This window comes from Pseudophryne corroboree, chromosome 1 (genome assembly GCF_028390025.1).
Source record: "Pseudophryne corroboree isolate aPseCor3 chromosome 1, aPseCor3.hap2, whole genome shotgun sequence".
Lineage (NCBI taxonomy): Eukaryota > Metazoa > Chordata > Amphibia > Anura > Myobatrachidae > Pseudophryne > Pseudophryne corroboree.
In genome coordinates, this window is record NC_086444.1 from 239,680,313 (window position 1) to 239,702,798 (window position 22,486).

Consider the following 22,486-nt stretch of genomic DNA (forward strand, 5'->3'; position numbering starts at 1 on the left):
ACTTGCTGTCAATAGTGAGGGTGTGGTGAGGCGGACAGAGGACACGTGCCGCAAGCGTTTCTATGATATCAAGCGGCGTGTCAAGGCCAAGATGGCCAAAGAGGCCAAAGCTGCACGTAGGACCGGAGGTGGCCCACCTTTACGTGTCGCCTATCGGGACTGGGAGGAGCCTGTGCGGGCATTGATTCCAAGCGAAGTGGTGTCTGCTACTCACGTCCGGGATTCGGACCGACCCACGCAGGATGGTAAGTTTGTTTGTTAATGTTGATATTAAATGTTTTTTATTTTTTTAATTTTTGGTGCAATTTGTGTGGTTTTTTTTGGTTTTTTTGAACAATTGCAGGCCTATGCTCCCTTAAGGTGTGTTTTTGTTATTTCCCTAATTTTTGCGGCTTGCATATGTTGCTTTCAAATTTATGGCCCTATTTTTGGCGAAAATGCTGTAACGTGTGTTTTTTTGTATGCCTAATTTGGATTTAACTTAAACAGACCACTGTAAAACTTGTCAATTTCCAAAACAGTACATTTTGTTCAACTTAGAAAGTACTGAATCTCTGCACTATTTTGCTACATTGATGTTTGTTTATGACAAAAAGTGTGGCCCACATGACTTACTTTTATTTTATCCACTCAAAAAAAGTAAATTCAAAACCACGTAAGCTTTTTATTGTTGTGTAAACCAAACCAAATATATGCTTACAGTACATCAATGGTTTGCACTGGGTCCTTTTACAAAATAAAAATAAAATAATGTTGATGTTCCTTTTTTCACAGTCACACAGCCCAGCCGCCCAGAAAGGCCTCAGACCAGTCGTGATGATGCCGGTATTGCAGGTAAGTCTTCACTCTAGTCACTTTTTCTGAAAAAACATAGAAGTACAAAATAATAATTTAAACATTTCAACCTAGGTTTTGCTTCTGCCAGCCGACCTCCTGTAAGGCGCCCATCACAGGGCTCGGGCCACTTACCAAGGAGGCCAACTAAGACTCGGCGTCTTGGGTCTGAATCTGCACCTCCATCATCCCCACCCAGGCGAAGGCTATCGGCAGTGTCATCCCAGCCACCACTGGCACTATTGGCGAGTTCGCAGAGTGATGAGCCCAGATCACCTCAGTTATCTGGTGAGTTAAATTTTAAACAAAACACATAAGCAAGAATATACACAGTACATTTATGATGATGTTAGTGGGTTTGGAGTTTACATGTTTTCACCTGCAATCAATGGGATGTAATGTCTTCTATTGCTCAAGGTGATTTGCTTAAAATAACTAAGGTCTTAGTGGATGGTTTAGACAATCTAGTTGTTTGTTAAAAACAGTTTTGAGGATACATTAAGCACGCCCACTTTTCCATGTTCAAAATTATGAAGTGTATTAAATTTATTTACCAAACACAAAAGCATAAATAGTGAGCACACATCGTCCCTGACCAGTATGTAGATGGCTTACTTGCTCTGCTCCTCGGCACTATACAGGTAAGTAGTCTAGCTCGTGGTGAGGGGAGGGAATCTAACAGTGTAATGTTGTGGAGGGAAGTTAGTTAGGTGAGTCATATGCAAATTTGACAATATCTGTGCCTGTGTGGGGTTTATGGTTAAAAAAAGTGAAAAATTGTTAACGTAGAGAAAAACAAGAGGTAAGATTACAAAAATGTAGTATTAGGAATGTATTAATGTGTTGTATTCGGCACACCAAATTGAAAAACAAACAACATTGCATGTTGCCTCCCCCATACAGAGCACAACTTGATGTCCGGTGACGAGCAGCAGGGACCAGAACAACAGCCATCATTCACACTGCAACTTACAGCTGTTGATCCAAGCATGCCAATCCAGTTGCAGGATATACCCCAACCAACCAGCAGTCCACAACTGGCACAAGCTCCGCCCCAAACCCAAATTCCAGACGACTTTTGGGCAAGTTGGACAAGCCAACAGGCCCAAAGCAATGCCACACTCACCCAACACACACAACACCTTGCCAGTCTGCCCCATCATCTTCCGCGTCTTAGTCGCAACTCAGGCAGACTAATAGTCCAAGTAGGGAGAATGGCGACCTCTATGGAACAAATTAGGGCGGAAAATAGTCAAATGAACGCAAACTTAACACGCATTATAGATGACCAACAGCGACATCAGCAGGCACTTGTACAGATAATACAACACAATCAAGTGGTGAATGAGGCCTTATCCAGAATAGTAGCCAGCCACACTGCTACAAACACACAGCTGATTGCCAGTTTGAATAATCTCAGCAGCAATATTGCTAACATGGGTGGCCATCAAGCTACCTCCAGCTCTGGAACCACAACCCCGGTTCAAACGCCAGTCACCTCCCCTGTCCGGCGTTCATCAAGAGCACGTGCCAGTGAGCCAGCACCCAGCACACACAAGAGAAAAAAATAACTGAAAAATGTTGTTAAGAAAAAATAAAAGCTTTTGATTTAAAAACACATTCCTGGGTCCGACTCAAAAATGTATGAAGCTGGTCTGTATGTATGATGTTATGTTTTACAAGGGTAATGACTGTAAATGTTTTGTTAGCATCAACTAAGCACAAGGGACACAGCACTATAAACAACAAACAGTAAGTAACAGAACACACAATAGAAAGTATATGAAAGTGTTTAGAGAAGGCTAATTACAGCATAATTAAACTAACCTGTAAAATATCGCAGGATCACTTCTTGACGTACCTGCCTCCCTACATTTGTACTGACACTGTCACCAGATGGTTCTAACTCCTCTGCTTGCTGGCTGCTTTCTCCCTCACCATGTTCAAGATCTTGACTTAAACACAGATTATGGAGAAAACAGCAGCAGAACACAATCCTAGTCACCTTTGAGGGACTATACAACAAAAGGCCACCAGATTTATCTAGACACCGAAAACGTGACTTCAGCACCCCAAAACATCTTTCTATCACATTCCGTGTAGCCTTATGTGCATGATTATAACTGTGTTCAGCAGGAGAATCAGGTTGGGACAATGGAGTAAGGAGCCAAGAGTAGCAGCCGTAACCCCCATCACCTGAAAAACATATATAGTCAACATTAGGACATATGTGAGATGATTCTCTCACCTCCTTCAAAATCAAGCCTGTGGTTAAAAGACAGACACACATAACATTTACAACATACCCAACAGCCAGCCATCAGGCATTTGTCCCTCCTCAAATTTATCGAAGAGCGATGACTGACTGAGGATGAAGGAGTCATGGCAGGCACCAGGGTAACCAGCAACAACACTCATAATTTTTAAATTTGCATCACAGACCACCTGGACATTAGTTGATGGATCCATATGCCTATTAGTATATATATACTGGCGGCCCTTAGGTGATCTCAGCTGAACGTGTGTGCAATCTATGGCCCCCAGCACATTGGGCATGCCAGCAAGCTCATAGAAAGCTACCCTGACAGCACTCCACTCCGACTCCTCTGTAGGGAAGCAGATTGATGCTTTAATGTGTGGCTCCAACACATCCAAAACCTGAGTGGACATTAAAGAAGCTAAGGTGAGTGTCATGTTATGTTAGTCTCTACAATACTGTGGTGTTTCAAATTACACAAGCAACACTTAGCCATAACCGCATAGGTATTTGTAGACTCACCTGCATCAAATATCTTGAAAAGGTGGGCTGTGAGATCCCAATGACGTCGCCTGCCACAGCCTGGTAGCTCCCAGTAGCCATAAAGTGTAACACAGCCAGGAGTTTGTGTAGGCCTGAGACAGAGCGAGAGCGTGCTGTCTCAGGGTCTATGCCCAGTTTGACAAGGTCATACAGGTGGAAAATGTTGTTTCTATTTAGGCGGAACATCTGTATGACCCTATCATCGGACAATGCATTTAAGTTTAAACGCCCTTTAAAAAAACGAGGCTGGCGCAGCCTCCGCGGTACCTGGACAACCTGTTGGCCATGTTCACTTACCTGGTCCTGATTCCTGGAAGCCTCATGGAGCAGTCTAACGTATCCCACAGCCAACAAAAAACCATTGCCACACACTACAGCCGCCATTTCAGAGTGAGAGTAGTTCAGAATGTGGTTGAAACTCTTTTATAGGCCCAAAAATTCAGGTGTGAGTAATGGAAAATTAAGTTCACATGTAAACGCGGTTTTCAAAGGCAGGCGCGTTTTTTTTTAGGAAAAAAATGCGATTCGTAAATATTCGCGGCCGCAAATGCATTTTCGCGGCAGCAAATACAATTACGAATGGTTAGTAAATGACCGAGATTCGCATCTAAACAGGCGTAATTTGACCGATGGTGTATTCATTCGTAATTTTTGACTTGACCAAGGAAAAAAACACGAATGCCCTCATTACTGCCGTAAATACTGTTTAGTAAATGACCGAGATGACACTTAGAAGAAAAAACGCAATCACGGTCAAAATCGGGAGCTTAGTAAATGTCCCCCACTGTGTGTGAAAAAAAAAAAAATAATAATAAAAAAAAAAAAAAATTAAAAAAAATATATATATATATATATATATATATATATATATATATATATATATATATATATATGTATATATACACTCACACACACACACCACACCTCTCCCTAATAATATCCCCTATTCTGAACACCTTCACCCAAACTGCTAAAACAACACTGATATCTTATCCCTAAATTTTACCTGAGGGCTCGGCATTTTGCCGGGAAAGGGGGGGGGGGGGGGGGGTGCGATGACTATTTGCCTAGGGTGCTGAGAAACCTTGCACCGGCCCTGCAGACACCTTACTGATGAAGCTATTTGCTCCTATAAAGGAAGCATGAGAATTCTAACTATGTGCAATTATTTCTCTGATAATTACAAGTAACTTCATATAGTTAGAATTCTCCTACTTTCTATGCAAGAGCAGATCTCTCCATCAGTAAGGTGCATGCTTCCAGTGTAATAGGTTGTGGGTTCTAATCCTGGGTACGCCACTTTCAAATTCATTGTCAGAGAAATAATCAGCATTGTGAGTGACTGAGCAGATCTATGTAGTGTGGCTGGACCCCTACATAGATCTGCCTAGTTGCAACGGTTTTGTAGCAGCTTCATATAGTTAGAATCGGCAGGCTTGCTATGCAGGAGCAAAAAATATATATATATTTTTTACATATATATAGGGGGCACCAATATTTTTCTTGCCTCCGGGCAACTGTGACAAACTTACGCCATTGTATGTTAGGCTACATGGCAGACACCACGGTGACTCCAATGCACGTTTTGCCCTTAGGTTTATCAGGGCTTCATCTGAGTCACTGTGGTGCCTGCCATAGCGCTAAGCAGGACACCCCTGCACCCTTCCTTGAGCATGATGCATTATTTCCTACTACTCAATACCCGGCCGACACCCCCGTTTTATAAAATGTCCACCATCAGGTTGTGTACATCTCTGAATCAGGCCGTATGTGTATAACTAGAGGCTGTCAGACATCCACTGTCTGCTTATTCTTTGTTTCATATAGACTCGAGTGGTATTTACTAAAGGCCAAGTTTGATCAATTTAAATCTATGAAAATCTGTCTGAATTGATGTTGTGTTTCATGTGCTAAAACACACATTTAGGGGGTAATTCAGACTGGATTGCTGCAGCAGCCTGAATTACTTTGTGGAGTGCGCCCGGGAGCCCAGTGAGGTGCTGTCAGCATCTCACTGGCTGCGATCACCTCTGCCTGATTGACAGGCAGAGGCGGTCGCGGGGCAGGAGGGGGCATGCCAATGGCATTTGAATGCCATTGGCGGGGCGCGTTCCGGACAATGTAGGTGTGTCCAGATCATTGGTGGGGGGTTGCGGTGGCTGCATGACATCACATGCAGCCGCTGCGACCCGGAGCGCGGCGGGTAGCTCCCTGCCAGCGCGCAGGAGCTGCGCAGGTAGGGAGCTACTCATCAGGTACAAAAGCATTGCCGTCGTGTGATGCTTTTGTACCTGTGTGGGAGGTGTAGGGCCTGACATGTGGGGCGGACTAGCCCTGTGCTGGGCATCTCCCGACATGTCAGAGTAAGTGATCGTAGATGTGCTAAATTTAGCACATCTACGATCAACTCTGAATTAACCCCTTACTGGCAGATGATTTTTTGCACTCGCCACGTAGCAGGCTTGTTCTACTCCCACTCTATGGGTGTCATGGACACCCATGAGTGGGAATAGTCCCTGTGGGTCAGCATTCTGTCTGCCGGCATTTTGATTGCTTGGGATCCCGGCGTCGGCATAGTGACCGCCTGGATTCAAGTGGTGGTCACATGACCGCATCCCGTTATAACTACTTAACAGGTAAATATATTTGTTACAGCAGAATGAAGCAATAACTGTAGCTATTATGTATGTATTTATTGCAGTTCCCCAAATTTTATATATTTCTGTAACTAATCTGTGGAATGATAGCACCACCTGGCTTGAATTCTGGATGCTTATAGCACTAACAATCGTGGCAAAAGGTGGTTATTCTAATTGTAAGACATTACAAGACTCCTGTGCGGTTAGGCCTTCACCTACAATAAAGTTCCCCAAATTCACATTATGCCACAATAGGGTTAAATCCAGCATTTCTCTTATATGTAATCCAGCATGCTTTGTTCATAAACAATGGTACCTGTTAGATTAAATTGAACACAAATACCTAGTAGATGTAAAGGTAGAGATGGTGCTTTCCAAGAGTCTAAATCATGAAGGACGCATAACGAGTATTATACTATCTAGGTTTAAAAATAGAGAGTACAGTATAATGGGATTAATTCAGAGGTGCAGCATATTTGGACACAGCGGATCTGTGAAACTATACTAACGCTGCAGCCATAGGCATTTCTATAAACAGATAGTGTCTCTGATCCGCCGCGTGCGCCCAAAGATGCACCATGGTTGCATTATTGGACCTCTAAGGCACCTTATAGAATGTCCATCAAAGGAAGCTGATAGAGCTTTTATAACTGCATACAAATACGCAGTCTTAGGATCAGACATACCCTTAAAAGGTAGAGACATGCCTGTGTTTTTGTAGCTACCTGTCACTCAAAAAACAATGTAAAAAAATGGAGTAATAACTTAACCAGCGCTTATCCAATTGGTTTTCATATACCGTCCCGTTATTTCAATTGGGAATATGGGAAATGAAAAAAAGTGCATATAGTGTAACACAGTTTAATGCACATATAATTGACAAACAATGTAGTATTATAAAATTTAACAAATTGTATAAAGTGCAGTGCAAGGCATTCTTTCTTTTCAAAAGGAGGCTTTCCTAGCAGGTGATAAGTGAAATAATTACCAGATGTATAGGAACTGTGATATACACAGTTCAAATGCGTTTTTACAAGGTGACTGTCGGTTCCGGGTAACTCGTCAGCACCAATGGTAAATGTCAGTATCCTCACCGGCCGGATTCCAGATATATATGACAAAAGGTAAAATACACCATGCGCTTAATCATTTACCAGCCAACATCATCTCGGTTTAGATCCAGTTTACCGCCTGCACCCGCCAGAAGTCCTTGACCGCATGCAGTTTGTCAATAGCCGGCAGCACGCCGAAGCCGGGAGCCGCATGAGACGGAGAAGAAGAAACACCGGGTGAAGATCACATCAGCACACCACGCCCCGACTGGTTTCGTCAGGAGGCTGCTCCTGCTTCGGTATGAGACACTTTTATACACTGATAATAAATTACCAATAAAATGCATGCATATAAAATAATAAATGTACATCCATATACAAAGAACGGAGATCAATAGAAACATAGATATAAAATCCAGCTGGCCGAAAAACAATGAATTCACATTATACAAAAAACAAAGCCCTTAAATAGTGAACTAATAACTAATAACATACATTGTTTACTCCCTGTATGATTATAACATCAACCTGCCTCACAGCAGACCAGAAAGATACAATAGTATCTAGAAAGGATTAGTGAATAGAAACATTATAACAAATATTCCAAAATCATGTACAAGCTTAGTCAATCACACAGGGACAAATTATTCTATGAATGGAGTTATTTCATAACCTTCATTCAATCCCTTTGGATGTACAGTAGTGTGTCTAGTGTAATTATCCAGAAGGTTTCTCTTTTTATTAACCTTTTGTCTCTATTACAACCCATTGTTAACGGAGGAACAGAATAATGAGCGGATTCGGTTTTACTCGGTTCTCAAAACCGAATCTTATTGGCTCACTGATGTCACGTGTTTTGGATAGCCAATAAGATTCGGTTTTGAGAACCGAGTAAAACCGAATCCGCTCATCACTATCAGGCATTTTAACCCTTCAGGGTTACTATTGTGGCATTGTTTAAAGCAGTGGTCTCCAACCTTAATTGGGGTGTGAGCTACTCGTGAAAAATTAAATCTCCTGAGGAGCTACTAAAGTTTTTGAAAAAAATATGCTGTACTTGAATGGTTGCTGGCGCTCTCTCAGTGTTAAGACTGGACTCGTGGCCAGTGGCGTAGCTATACATTTTTTACTCTCCTGCCAAAAACTGTTTCTGGCACCCCTCCCATTGCTATATTAAAAGTAAAGAATTAGCGCACGCAGTAGGCGCGTGCGCTTCAAAAAGAGGATGTGGCCTCACTGCAAGGGCCATGGTATTGCAGGAAATTACTACCTTATACCCCAGTTTTGCAACCTGCTTGCCCAGACATTGGCCACCAAAGGAAAAAAAAAAAACCTAATTCATGTTCCTTACATTATTTGTTATTTTTCCTCCTTACAGTAATGCCTCTTACACATTATGCCACACACCATAATGCCCGTGGCACATTATACCACACACAGTAATGCCACTTACACAATATGCCACACACCGTAATGCCCGCTACACATTATGCCACACACTGCAGTGCTGCTGACACATTATTCCACACACCGCAATGCCCCTGACACATTATTCCACACACCGCAATGCCCCTGACACATTATTCCACACACCACAATGCCCCTGACACATTATTCTATACCCCGTAATGCCCATGACACATTATGTCACACACCGCAATGCCCGTGATACATTATGCCACACACTGTAATGCCTGATACATTATGCCACCTACTGCAATGCCTATGATACATTATGCCACACATCGTAATGCCCATTTTACATTATGACCGACAGTAAGGCTTCTAATTAATTTTAAATTACCTGCTTGTGTCAGGGATCTTGTGCTCATTACCAGGGGTTTCATGCACACAGAAGCCTTGTAATATCACTGCTGAGACTAACCCAGACTAAATGCTGCTATCATGCCCCATTTGGAGCGTCCGTATAGCATTCAGTGCGGGTTCCGTCACACTCCATGCAGCTGCTCATGGGCAAAGATGGAGGTATTGGCGCCATCAGCTCTCCCGCACACAGCCGCACCTATTTAGAGCCAACACAAACTGTAAAGTTACATTATGCTCCAATATGCTTCATCAGTAATATCCACCTGCATTGTGCTGATTATTGCTGCTATCACCATACTTAGTTAGAGCCAAATAAACTGACAGTCAAATTATACTCCAATATCTCCATCAGTATACACATGCATTGTACTGATTTTTGCAGCCATCACCTCACTTATTTAAAGTGTGGTGATGGCTGCAAAAATCAGCACAATGCATGTGTATACTGATGGAGCATATTGGAGCATAATTTGACTGTCAGTTTATTTGGTGTGGTGATAGCAGCAATAATCAGCACAATGCAGGTGTATATTACTGATGGAGCATATTGTAGCATAATGAGGTTGTAGCACAGCCACATTATGCTTCATCAGTAATATACATGTGCATTTGTGCAGATTATTGCGGCTGTCACCAAATACACACATCACACAGAAGTCATGTATTATCACAAACAGAGGCGGGCTGGCCCAGGAGACAGGGTGCCATGTGCCCCCCGGGCCACACTACTGCCAAGGGTCACGGGCCGGCCGCCACCTTCCACTACACCAGCGGTGGCCAACCCACGGCTCTTTCTATCTCCGCATGTGGCTCGTAAGCTCCCGCGGCGCCTCACGCTGCCCTAGTCTGCAGTACCCGGCGCCGGCCCGCAAGCCAATCGGAGTTCGCGGACCAGCAACAAACCAGGAGTCTTAGCTGCCGGTCCGCAAACTCTGATTGGCTCACGGACCGGCGCCTAATTAGAGAGAATCAACGCCGCCGGAGAGTGGAGACTGAGGGGCAGCAGAGGCGCACGCTGCGCTCTCCTCCCCTCACAAGCAGCAGACTGAGCAGAGCAGCAGCGCGGCGGTGAGCAGCACTTGGGGGGGCGCAGTGTGGGGACATGTGTATCTTACACTGGGGGGCATATCTGGCACTGGGGGGATGTGTATCTGGCACTGGGGGGATATATGTTTCTGGCACTGGGGGTGTATCTGGCACTGGGGGGATGTGTTTCTGGCACTGGGGGCATATATGGAACTGGGGGCATATCTGGCACTGGAGGGACATGTGTTTCTGGCACTGGGGGCGTATTTGGCACTGGGGGACATGTTTCTGGCACTGGGGGCATATCTGGCACTGGGGGGCATGTGTATCTGGCACTGGGGGCATATCTGGCCCTGGGGAGACATGTAGCTGGCAGTGGGAGCATATCTGGCACTGGGAAGAAGTGTAGCTGACAGTGGGGGCATATTTGGCACTGGGGGCATATCTGGCACTGGGGGGACATGTGTATCTAGCACTGTGGGCATATCTGGCACTGGGGGGACGTGTATCTGGCACTGGGGGCATATCTGCCACTTGGGGGACATGTGTATCTAGCACTGTGGGCATATCTGGCACTGCGGGACATGTGTATCTTACACTGGGAGCATATCTGGCACTGGGGAGATGTGTATCTGGCAGTGGGGCATATCTGGCACTATTGGGACATATATGTATCTGGCATTGTGGGGGCATATATGTATCTGACACTGTGGAGGAATATATGTATCTGGCACTGTGGCAGAATATATGTATCTGGCACTGTGGGGACATATATGTATCTGGCACTGTGGGGGCATATATGCAGTAGCGGATCTTGCCACGGGCAAGCAGGACTTTTGCCCAGGGCGCCGCTTTCCTGAGGGCGCCACACCAGGGCAAGATCCGCTGCTGCTGTGCCCCCCGCTGCCCGCTGTGTCCTGCTGCCGCTGCCTGCTGTTAAGGGAAACTAGACGCTACGCGTCTAGTTTCCCTTTGTGGAGAGGACCTTTACTATGCGGTGCGCGATGACGTCATCGCGCACCGCACATTTCAGCGGCGCTACTACTGTACAGGGGGCATAACTGACCACGCACCCTGTATGAAGCCACGCCCCCTATTTCCGCCCGAGGCGCAAAAAGCCCCTGGACCGGCCCAGCATATATGTATTTGGCACTGTGGAGGCACCCATTTTTTGGTGTTTTTATATGTATGTGGCACTGTAAAGGGGCTTTATTTGTATGTGGCACTGTACAACATGACTAAAAATGGGGTTATGACACAAGGTCATAATCCTACAAACGTCAAATCGAAAGGTGTGCGCATAACAATGGGGTGTGGCTTTGTGACAACTATGCCACGCCCCCATATGGCTCTTACCCTTGACTACAGATCTTTTCTGGCTCTTTGCCACTGACTGGTTGGACACCCCTGCACTACACAGCTCTGCTGAAGCCGTGGCCACACTGACAAATTTATAATAAAGTATCTTTGGGATAATTTACACCAGGCCTAATACCAGCCAGTATTTACCCTGCACAGAAACAATATAACCCACCCAAATCTAACTCTCTCTGCACATGTTATATCTGCCACCCCTCCAGTGCACATGGGTGGTCATTCCAAGTTGTTCGCTCGCTAGCTGCTTTTAGCAGCATTGCGCACGCTAAGCCACCACCCTCTGGGAGTGTATCTTAGCTTAGCAGAATAGCGAACGAAAGATTAGCAGAACTGCTACTAAATAATTCCTTGCAGTTTCTGAGCAGCTCCAGACCTACTCCTAGACTGCGATCACCTCAGTCCGTTTAGTTCCTGCTTTGATGTCACAAACACGCCCTGCATTCGGCCAGCCACTCCCCCGTTTCTCCAGCCACTCCTGCGATTTTACCTGGCACGCCTGCGTTTTTTAGCACACTCCCTGAAAACAGCCAGTTTCCGCCCAGAAACACCCACTTCCTGTCAATCACACTACGATCACTCGAGCGATGAAAAAACATCACTCGAGCTTGTGCAAATCTCCAAACTTTCATGTTAAATTAGTGAACGCATGCGCGCTGCGTACTATGCGCATGCGCATTTTCCACCTAATCGCTCCGTTGCGAAAAACGTCAACGAGCGAACAACTCGGAATGACCACCATGGTTTTGCCCAACTGCTAACAAATTTTCTGCTGCGATCAACTCTGAATTACCCCCATTGTCAGGTTGCTCAGATAAAGGAGGAAATCAAAGGGACATTTGAACAAATAGGGGAAGTGGACAGAGACCAGTTACTCATATACAAAAACAAGAAAGAGAGGGAATACACAGAGAAAGTCACCTTTGTCACTGATTACACGCAACAGTCGAAATCCTTACAACGTATATTCAAGAAACACTGGCCCCTACTTATGGAGGACGACACTCTGAATGACGTCTTGGACACCACACCTAGAATCATTTTTCGGAAAGCACCAGATTTGAAGCAGAAATTAGTACATAGTCATATACAACCAAGCAGAATGATACAAACACACATAAACCAATCTAAACCGAAAGCAGGATTCTACTACCGTGGAACATGTCTAGGTTGCAAGAATAGAGGACCCCAGAGCACCAAACCAGTGACTAGTTTCAGCTCAAACAACACACATAAGGTCTTCAATATTAGAGAAAGATTGACATGTAACAGCAAAGGGGTAATATATATGTTAGAATGTGGGTGCGGAAAACAGTATGTGGGCCGCACCATATGCCCACTCAAAACAAGAGTAAGTGAACACATTAGAAATATCAAAAGAGGGTTGGAGGAACACAATGTGTCAAAGCACTTTAAAGATCACCATGATAGGGACCCCCGAACACTGAAATTTGTAGGAATCCAAGAAGTACAGCATAACTGGAGGGGAGGAGACTACATTGCAAAAATCAATAGAACAGAACTTAAATGGATGTATGAAATGAAAACACTTACTCCCTTTGGCCTCAATAAAGACAATGAAGTGAAATCGGTAATATGCAAAAAGTGAAGGGAACACAAAGAGAACAATAGCAAACTCCAGCTTTGTTCTACATACATTCATTATTGGTAAAAAAATTAATCATTAGGGATATAATAATAATCCCAGTCTGATACAGTCACAGGTCATATAAGCAGATATTACGAGGCGATTTAGAATTTATCCAGAAGAAACACAGTTCTAATTCATCTTAGGGAGTCTAGTATACACAAAAGATGAAGGTAGAGGATAAACCAATAGGAACATTATATTGGGATCACATGACCAAACTAGGGAAATGAGGCACCCTATATAAGATCATACCGGCCACTTATCAAGCACCCACTACTCCCAGAGGAAGGCCTAATAAAGGCTGAAACGCGTTGGAGACATCTACTGATCTTAATTCTAAATCACTGCCACCTCTATGCACGGAGCACACAAACGCTGAATCAATTGTAAACAACCGGGTCACGTGACCAGGAAGTCCGGGACGCAACTGTGCAACCAAGCAACTGCGGGACGAGGAGAAGAAGGAGGAAGTCGTTGATAGAGCCTCGGTGACGAACGAGAAAGGACGGCAGGTGAGTGTCCGTAGGAGGCAGGAGGCTACCCAGTGTGCGGCTCTGCAGAGCGCACTCTGGGTTTCCCCCAGCCTTAGACAGGTTCCACTTCCGGACCGACCGGCACCCAGGGGGCGGCTGTACCAAGACGCACCACGGGCGATGGGGTTTGGGAGGCAGGAGCTAGTCCGGATCCCCCTCCATTTCCATTTTTCTGTATTGTTAACCTGAGGCTCTGGTAAACGTGAAGACCGGGTGTTCATTGGCTACAGCTGGAATCTCTTTTGCATATGAAGGATTGATAGACTTGCCACCTAACGGATTTGCGGGACGCCGCAATCCGACATTGAAGATTGAGACATATACATTTTATTTAAGAGACTTCTAGTTCTAAGCGGACTTTAAACGGACTATTAAACAATAAATGAGCCATTGACAGTGCTCAAAAGGATCTACATTGGTCAATCACTCATTTCTATATCTATATATATATGCTGGTCATTGGGATATCTCTTATTTCACACATTTGTGCCATATACGGTTCCTAGTTTAGGACACATACCACGGCCTTCATTAGAAGCTCATGACAACTTTTGAAGCTAAGGGGGACAGAGAAACAAAGGTACACTTTCTGAAATAATTAACATTAAAAACGATTAACACCCAGCATTTCCATTAAAACATTAGGATTGAGCGCAGCACTAATAATTTTATGTTTGCTGTTATTTAGGCTGGTCACCTTTAAGTGCAGCAGCTCATCCGAATACTAGAGGGCCTCAGTGCGCAGTTAACCCCAAAGAAAATTTGCTCAGATAAATGACTACCAAGAACCGGGTCCATTTTAAGTATGTGCCAGTTCTTTTTAATTATATTCTTCACCATTTTGCTGAACTAGTATATTGGGTCACAAAAGGGCAAAATAAGTTCTTAGACTTTTTTATGGAAACATCATTCTTATTTTTATACACTAACAAATCCGACCTATCTCTGTTTCTTGCCCTTAACCTAGAGTGCTTAGCAATATCTGCTGGATAACCTCTATCATGAAATCTATTAGTATATGTTTATCGAAGTCTCTGACGAAACCGGTCGGGGCGTGGTGTGCTGACGTGATCTTCACCCGGTGTTTCTTCCTCTCCGTCTCCTGCGACTCCCGCCTCCAGGCCCTCCAACATGACCCGCCCCACTAGGTACAAAATGCTCTGTTTCTGGACTTCCCTCTTAATTGATGATTTCTATCACATGTGTTGAACTAGTTAAATGATAAGAAAGCTGTTTCTTCACAGGTGATTGCAATAATAAATTAAGAGGGAAGTCCAGAAACAGAGCATTTTGTACCTAGTGGGGCGGGTCATGTTGGAGGGTATGTGGCTCCGGCGTACTGCGGGCTATTGACAAACTGCATGCAGTCAAGGACTTCTGGCGGGTACAGGCGGTAAACTGGATGTAAACCGTGATGATGTTTTATATTCATACCATGTGGTTTTAAGTCCACAGAGCTATTGCTTTAGGTACTAGCATTTTACTTTATTTGGCTCTGTGTATTAAAATAAAAAAGACATTTTCATGCATGACAGAGCACCCTCTTGTTCATCTTTTCATACAGATGAATATGTATATATATATATAGAGAGAGATTGAACGGAGAGTGCCGCCGTTCAATCTCTCTCTACATAACAGTGTCAGCTGTATTTGCGGAAGGCAACGGGGACAGTATTTCAAGTAACAGTGAGTGCCGACAGAACACTCTGCCCCTTGAAGAAGCCGCCTGAGGTGCGGAGAAACGCGTTGAGGGTACAGAAGTAAGGGCCACACTTGACCATTAAGTGTCCCACGGAGCACGACATCCATCACTTTCAGCCGTTTGTTACAAGTTACCGGTGAATGATCCAGCCTGTGATTCAATCACTCCACTCTAACTCTCCTTGCATTTGGAACATTGTTACCTCCTGCCCGGCCGGGCGTCGCTCAGCAAGCTGGAGGATCTGTATGGTGATCTAATACAGGCAACTGGTGCTGCACAGAAAGAAGTGGCTTTCATCTGAATATACCGCTGACGGATGTCTCACCCATGCACAGGGTGATAACAAGCGGTTTCTTAACCATTTATCCCGTACAGCAAGAGATCATTACGTCTCAGTGAGTAACATTAATCGGCTGGTTTATTTTGCTCCAAGGAAACACTATTTAAATCTGGACACCTTTATGGTCACAAACGCTAATTACATCAGTTTACAGGACTTCCTTTTCATTTAAACTGTCTGATATGGAATTAATGTGAGAGATTAACCCTATCTTACAGAGACGGGTTCTCCTGCATATTAGTGTCCCTTTCACTTATTTATACACTTTATGTGTGAACTATAAGGTATAATACCTCAGTTATATGCTCTGTGTAGTGTTGTGTCTTTTAATCAGTTTGTTATTGGTTTTATGTTAATAAATTGTGTTTTTATCAACATCACTGGTACCGTGCGCCTACTTGGTGATTTTGTTTTAACAGTGAGTGCCGGACTTTGTGCATATTATATATATATATATATATATATATATATATATATATATATATATATATATATATATATATTAACAGTTTCTTATATAGTGCAAATTCCGTTGCGCTTTAAGATATATATATATATATATAATCTGAGGGGGCCTCAGTGATATCACTGTACGGGGCCTCAATATTTCTGTCGCTGGCCCTGCTGCTCACACAGAGGGTTTTAACAGAGCTTTGAATGTAAGATAACATAGCTGCTAGCAGACAGAACAATGGGGGTGATTCAGATCTGATCGCTAAGCTGCTAATATTGCTGTGCTGCATTCAGATAGTTGCCTCCTCCAGGGGGAGTGTATATTCGCCGTGCAAGTGTGCGTTCCTATGTGTATACAGAGCTTCTAAAATTCACTTTGTGCAGTCTGTGCGCAGCCCAGGACTTACTCCTACAGTGCGATAGAATCAGGCTGATCGGGGCCGCAGCTGACGTCAGACACCCGCCCTGAAAATGCCTGAGCACGCCTGCGTTTTTATGGATACTCCCTGTAAATGCTCAGTTGCCACCCACAAATGGCCTCTACCTGTCAATCACCTTGCGAACGCCCGTGCGATCGGATGTTTCGCACCATCCCGTCGCTGACCGGCGATGTCCGTTGTCCGATGCGTGTGCGCATTGCGGTTCACGCGCAGTTAGGACCTGATCGCCTGCAGCAGCGATCAGATCTGAATGACCCCCAATGTCTTGTCATTGATCAGGCTGTCTTTGCTATAGAGTTCTGAGCCATACTGTAATTACTGATTACTGTAGATATAAAGTATGTACTAGCAACGTACTTACCCAAGTGTAAATCTGAATCATTATGTAAAAACTGATTACTGTTGATCTACTGACCAGATAGTCCTTATAGTTACAGATTTGGGCGGTATATTGTTCACTTAACCTAGGAATGTGCAGCATCAGGGGCCGTTAATATTCATGGCAAATGAACTGATGTTAGGTGTTGGATGACTCCAGTGATATGACACCTTAGAAGGCCAGCAATGAAGGCAATGAATGCTACTTGAGGCATTGACAATCTCTCAGATGTCACCTTGACATTTTGCCTGTGTCTATGATACTCGAGAGCTAGTTGAGTCTACGAGGACATGGTACAAACTTAGAGCACATTCCAGCTCCTTCTGCAGACTCAAGACCTAAAGGAGAAATGTTTGCCTATTTAATAAGTCAGATTGTGGTACTGTTCACCTTAGCAAAGCTTTAATACTGACTGAGTGGTTAAGTACCCAGTATCCAGAAATATAACTGAAGTCCTTCCAGCAGCTCTAGGAAGGGTCACCGAAGTTTCTGGCACCAAACAAACAATGGAATGAGAATGACATCACATCTGTGCCCCACATCTTGTATTATCATCCTTCACTTGTATTTTACATGTGCTTCCCTCCATTCTTTCATTTTTGTAAGTATTCTTTGTCACCTAGGTGGTCATTCCGAGTTGTTCACTCGCTAGCAGTTTTTAACAGCCGTGCAAACGCTAAGCCGCCTCCCACTGGGAGTGTATTTTAGCTTAGCAGGAGTGCGAACGAAAGGATCGCAGAGCGGCTACAAAGTTTTTTTGTGCAGTTTCTGAGTAGCTCAAAACCTACTCAGCGCTTGCGATCACTTCAGACTGTTCAGTTCCTGTTTAGACGTCACAAACACGCGCTGCATTCGCCCAGCCACGCATGCGTTTTTCCTGGCACCCCTGCGTTTTTCTGCACACTCCCTGAAAACGGTCAGTTGACACCCAGAAACGCCCACTTCATGTCAATCACTCTGCAGCCAGCAGTGCGCCTGAAAAGCTTTGCTAGACCCTGTGTGAAACTACATCAGTCGTTGTAATAGTACGACACGCGTGCGCATTGCACCGCATACACATGTGCAGAACTGCCGTTTTTTTTGCCTCATAGCTACACAGCGAACAAATGCAGCTAGCGACCAACACGGAATGACACCCCTAGTGTACACACTTTACATAATAAACAAGATCACAAGAATCATGTTGTTTCTTAACATTCCTATATATATGTCACTTATTACATAAAACCACTTACATTTTAGCTAGCTGTGAATTTATATTTACAAGGAAGTTGTGGATGAAAACTAATTGAACCATTAAAAAATAAAATAGATGGGACAGTCTGCAGTAAGGTACTTACAGTACCTCCATTCCTATTTCTTGTCAATGCTGCTCTAAATGAGGTGTAGGATCAACCCTAGTCTGTGCCTAGTCTGACATTCCCTCTCTTTCTCCTTCACCTGTGCTTTGTCTGGCATCCCTACTCCCTCCCTCACCTGTGCCTTGTCTGGCATTCCCACTCTCTCCCACATCTGTGCCTTGTCTGGCATTCCCACTCTTTCTCCTTCACCTGTGCTTTGTCTGGCATCCCTACTCCCTCCCTCACCTGTGCCTTGTCTGGCATTCCCACTCTCTCCCACATCTGTGCCTTGTCTGGCATTCCCACTCTCTCCCTCACCTGTGCTTTATCTGGCATCCCTACTCCCTCCCTCACCTGTGCCTTGTCTGGCATTCCCACTCTCTCCCACATCTGTGCCTTGTCTGGCATTCCCACTCTCTCCCACATCTGTGCCTTGTCTGGCATTCCCACTCTCTCCCTCACCTGTGCTTTGTCTGGCATCCCTACTCCCTCCCTCATCTGTGCTTTGTCTGGCATTCCTACTCCCTCCCTCACCTGTGCCTTGTCTGGCATTCCTACTCCCTCCCTCACCTGTGCCTTGTCTGGCATTCCCCCTGCCTCCCTCACCTGTGCCTTGTCTGGCATTCCCACTCTCTCCCTCACCTGTGCCTTGTCTAGCATTCCCACTCTCTCCCACATCTGTGCCTTGTCTGGCATTCCCACTCTCTCCCTCACCTGTGCTTTATCTGGCATCCCTACTCCATCCCTCACCTGTGCCTTGTCTAGCATTCCCACTCTCTCCCACATCTGTGCCTTGTCTGGCATTCCCACTCTCTCCCTCACCTGTGCCTTGTCTGGCATTCCCACTCTCTCCCTGACCTGTGCTTTATCTGGCATCCCTACTCCATCCCTCACCTGTGCCTTGTCTAGCATTCCCACTCTCTCCCACATCTGTGCCTTGTCTGGCATTCCCACTCTCTCCCTCACCTGTGCCTTATCTGGCATCTCTAGTCCCTCCCTCATCTGTACCTTGTCTGGCATTCCCCCTGCCTCCCTCACCTGTGCCTTGTCTGACATCACATCCCTCCCTCCCCTCACCTGTGTCTAGTCTGACATTCCCTCTCTCTCTCCCTCACCTGTGCCTTGTCTGGCATTCCTCCTCCCTCACCTGTGCCTTGTCTGGCATTCCTCCTCCCTCACGTGTGCCTTGTCTGGCATTTCCCCTCCCTCTCATATCTGTACCTTGTCTGGCATTGCCCCTCCCTCCCTCACCTGTGCCTTGTCTGACATCCCCCCTCCCTCTCTCTCTCCCTCACCTGTGCCTTGTCTGGCATTCCGCCTCCCTCTCTTATCTGTACCTTGTCTGGCATTCCCCTTGCCTCCCTCGCCTATGCCTTGTCTGACACCCCCCCTCCCTCACGTGTGCCTTGTCTGGCATTCCCCCTCCCTCACCTGTACCTTCTCTGGCATTCCCCCTGCCTCCCTCACATATGCCTTGTCTGGCATCCCCCCTCCCTCACGTGTGCCTTGTCTGGCGTTCCCCCTCCCTCACCTGTACCTTGTCTGGCATTCCCCCTGCCTCCCTCACATATGCCTTGTCTGGCGTTCCCCCTCCCTCACCTGTACCTTGTCTGGCATTCCCCCTGCCTCCCTCACATATGCCTTGTCTGGCATGCCCCCTCCCTCACCTGTACGTTGTCTGGCATTCATCCTGCCTCCCTCACAAATGCCTTGTCTGGCATCCCCCCTCCCTCACGTGTGCCTTGTCTGGCGTACCCCCTCTCTCATCTGTACCTTGTCTGGCATTCCCCCTGTCTCCCTCACATATTACTTGTCTGGCGTTCCACCTCCCTCATGTGTGCCTTGTCTGGCATTCCCCCTGCCTCCCTCACATATGCCTTGTCTGGCATTCCCCTTGCCTCCCTCGCCTATGCCTTGTCTGACATCCCCCCTCCTTCACGTGTGCCTTGTCTGGCATTCCCCCTCCCTCACCTGTACCTTGTCTGGCATTTCCCCCTGCCTCCCTCACATATGCCTTGTCTGGCATTTCCCCTGCCTCCCTCACATATGCCTTGTCTGGCATTCCCCCTCCCTCACGTGTGCCTTGTCTGGCATTCCCCCTCCCTCACCTGTACCTTGTCTGGCATTCCCCCTACCTCCCTCACATATGCCTTGTCTGGCATTCCTCCTCCCTCACGTGTGCATTGTCTGGCATTCCCCTTGCCTCCCTCGCCTATGCCTTGGCTGGTATACCTCTCCAATTCCAAGTCAAAACTGTGTACACTTGAAGACTAATGCAGTGTGAACTGACATTAGACAATTAATCAATTGAACATTATGACTCCCTTGCTTTGCTTAGGGCTTCTTCTTTGAGGTAAAAAGGTAAAGATTTTCGCACAACACTTAATGTCACTGGGAGAGCCGTCTGTACCCTTTCCACAGCAGATAAGCAGTTGCTGACTATCAAGCTTTCCTTTAATGCATTTAAGAGTCAAAATATCTATCTCTCCTTTCCTCCTATTGCTCTCTGAGAGGATCTGCAATGTTTAGTTTAAGTGATAGGTTGCCTTCTGATAATTGAGACACTATCCTCTCCTGACTGGAAATAGGTTGGTTAAGTACTTATATCTGAAATATATATATATATATATATATATATATATATATATATATATATATATATATATATATATAAGGTAAATACCACTGACTCATCACAAAATCTTCTAAACCATAAGGCTGGACTTCCTTGCCAGTGGCAGTTTTAGAGCAGTCCATTATTTAAATAAGGGAGCCACACTCAGTGATGTTTGAGAGTGTTTAGGGGTGGCAGTTGATGTGGCTCCCCTATTTGAATAACGGAGTGCTCTGCAACTGCCACTGCAAGGAAGTCCAGGAACAGAGCATTATGTCCTCCCCCCTCTGCGACTTGGTATCGCCGGCACCATGCATTCATTATAGCCCCGGCTGGGTGGGCTGTCTTAACTCTCCTCTATAAGGGGGGAAATATCTCACCCCTTTTAACCCCTTTGTTGGTGGAATTTTGAAAAATTCTTAGTGGGTGCCTCTGCCACAAAAGCAAGCTACTGTCCAAATTTCAAGTTCCTAGTCCTTATGGTTCAGAAGATTTTGTGATGAGTCAGTGGTATTTGCCTTTTATATACCACACTACTAATTTTTTTAGGACCTTGCTCATCTCCAGTGACCAGTATAGATGCAGTATAATGAACAATACATGCACTAAAGAAAATGTTGTTTAAGAAGAAAAGTTTGAGGAAGACGTGGAATGAATTCTAACTGCCAGAATTGGGTTTGTGTTTCATCCAGAGTTTTTCCAACAACATGGCCAAACATGTGTGTTTTATTTTACCACTGAGCTGCACTGAGAATATATAATTATAAACTGTTGAGTGGCTTTGAACTCGCCTTAGTATTACATTGCACAATGGGGGTTATTCAGGTTTGTTAGCAAACCAAAAAAAGCACACTAATGGGTAAAGCCATGTTGTACTGCAGGTGGGGCAGCTGTAACATGTGCAGAGAGACTGAGATTTAAAATGGGTGCATCACAGGTTTTTTTGGAAAGTGATATTCTCAATTGTATAAAGCACAGGAAAAGATTTACATTTTCAGATTTCCTGAAAATGAATGGGGGAAGGGCATGTGATGCGCTTGCATTTCAGCGAGGGGAGGATTCTGCAAGCGTGGCGACCTTGCCCTGTGCTGGACAGCCCCCCGCATGCTAGAGAGCGGAGTTGTAGTTTTGAGAACCCAAGTTGAATTAGGCCCTCTGCTCTGTACATAATGGGGGTAATTCCAAGTTGATCGCAGCAGGAAATTTTTTAGCAGTTGGCCAAAACCATGTGCACTGCAGGGGGGGGGCAGATATAACATTTGCAGAGAGAGTTAGATTTGGGTGGGTAATTTTGTTTCTGTGCAGGGTAAATACTGGCTGCTTTATTTTTACACTGCAATTTAGGTTGCAGATTGAACTCACCACACCCAAATCTATCTCTCTCTGCACATGTTATATCTGCCCCCCTGCAGTGCACATGGTTTTGCCCAACTGCTAAAAAATTTCCTGCTGCGATCAACTTGGAATTACCCCCAATGTGTC

The 22,486-nt window shown here is 45.2% G+C and overlaps 1 long non-coding RNA gene across 1 annotated transcript; it reads right to left on the bottom strand.

Moving 5' to 3' along the window:
* Nucleotides 1-711: 711 nt before the first annotated feature.
* Nucleotides 712-2,763, bottom strand: LOC135055008 (uncharacterized). The gene is made up of 3 exons (XR_010243619.1): nt 2,662-2,763; nt 970-1,119; nt 712-860 (listed from the first exon to the last, which is right to left on the bottom strand). It is a non-coding gene; the product is annotated as an uncharacterized LOC135055008 (long non-coding RNA).
* Nucleotides 2,764-22,486: the final 19,723 nt, after the last annotated feature.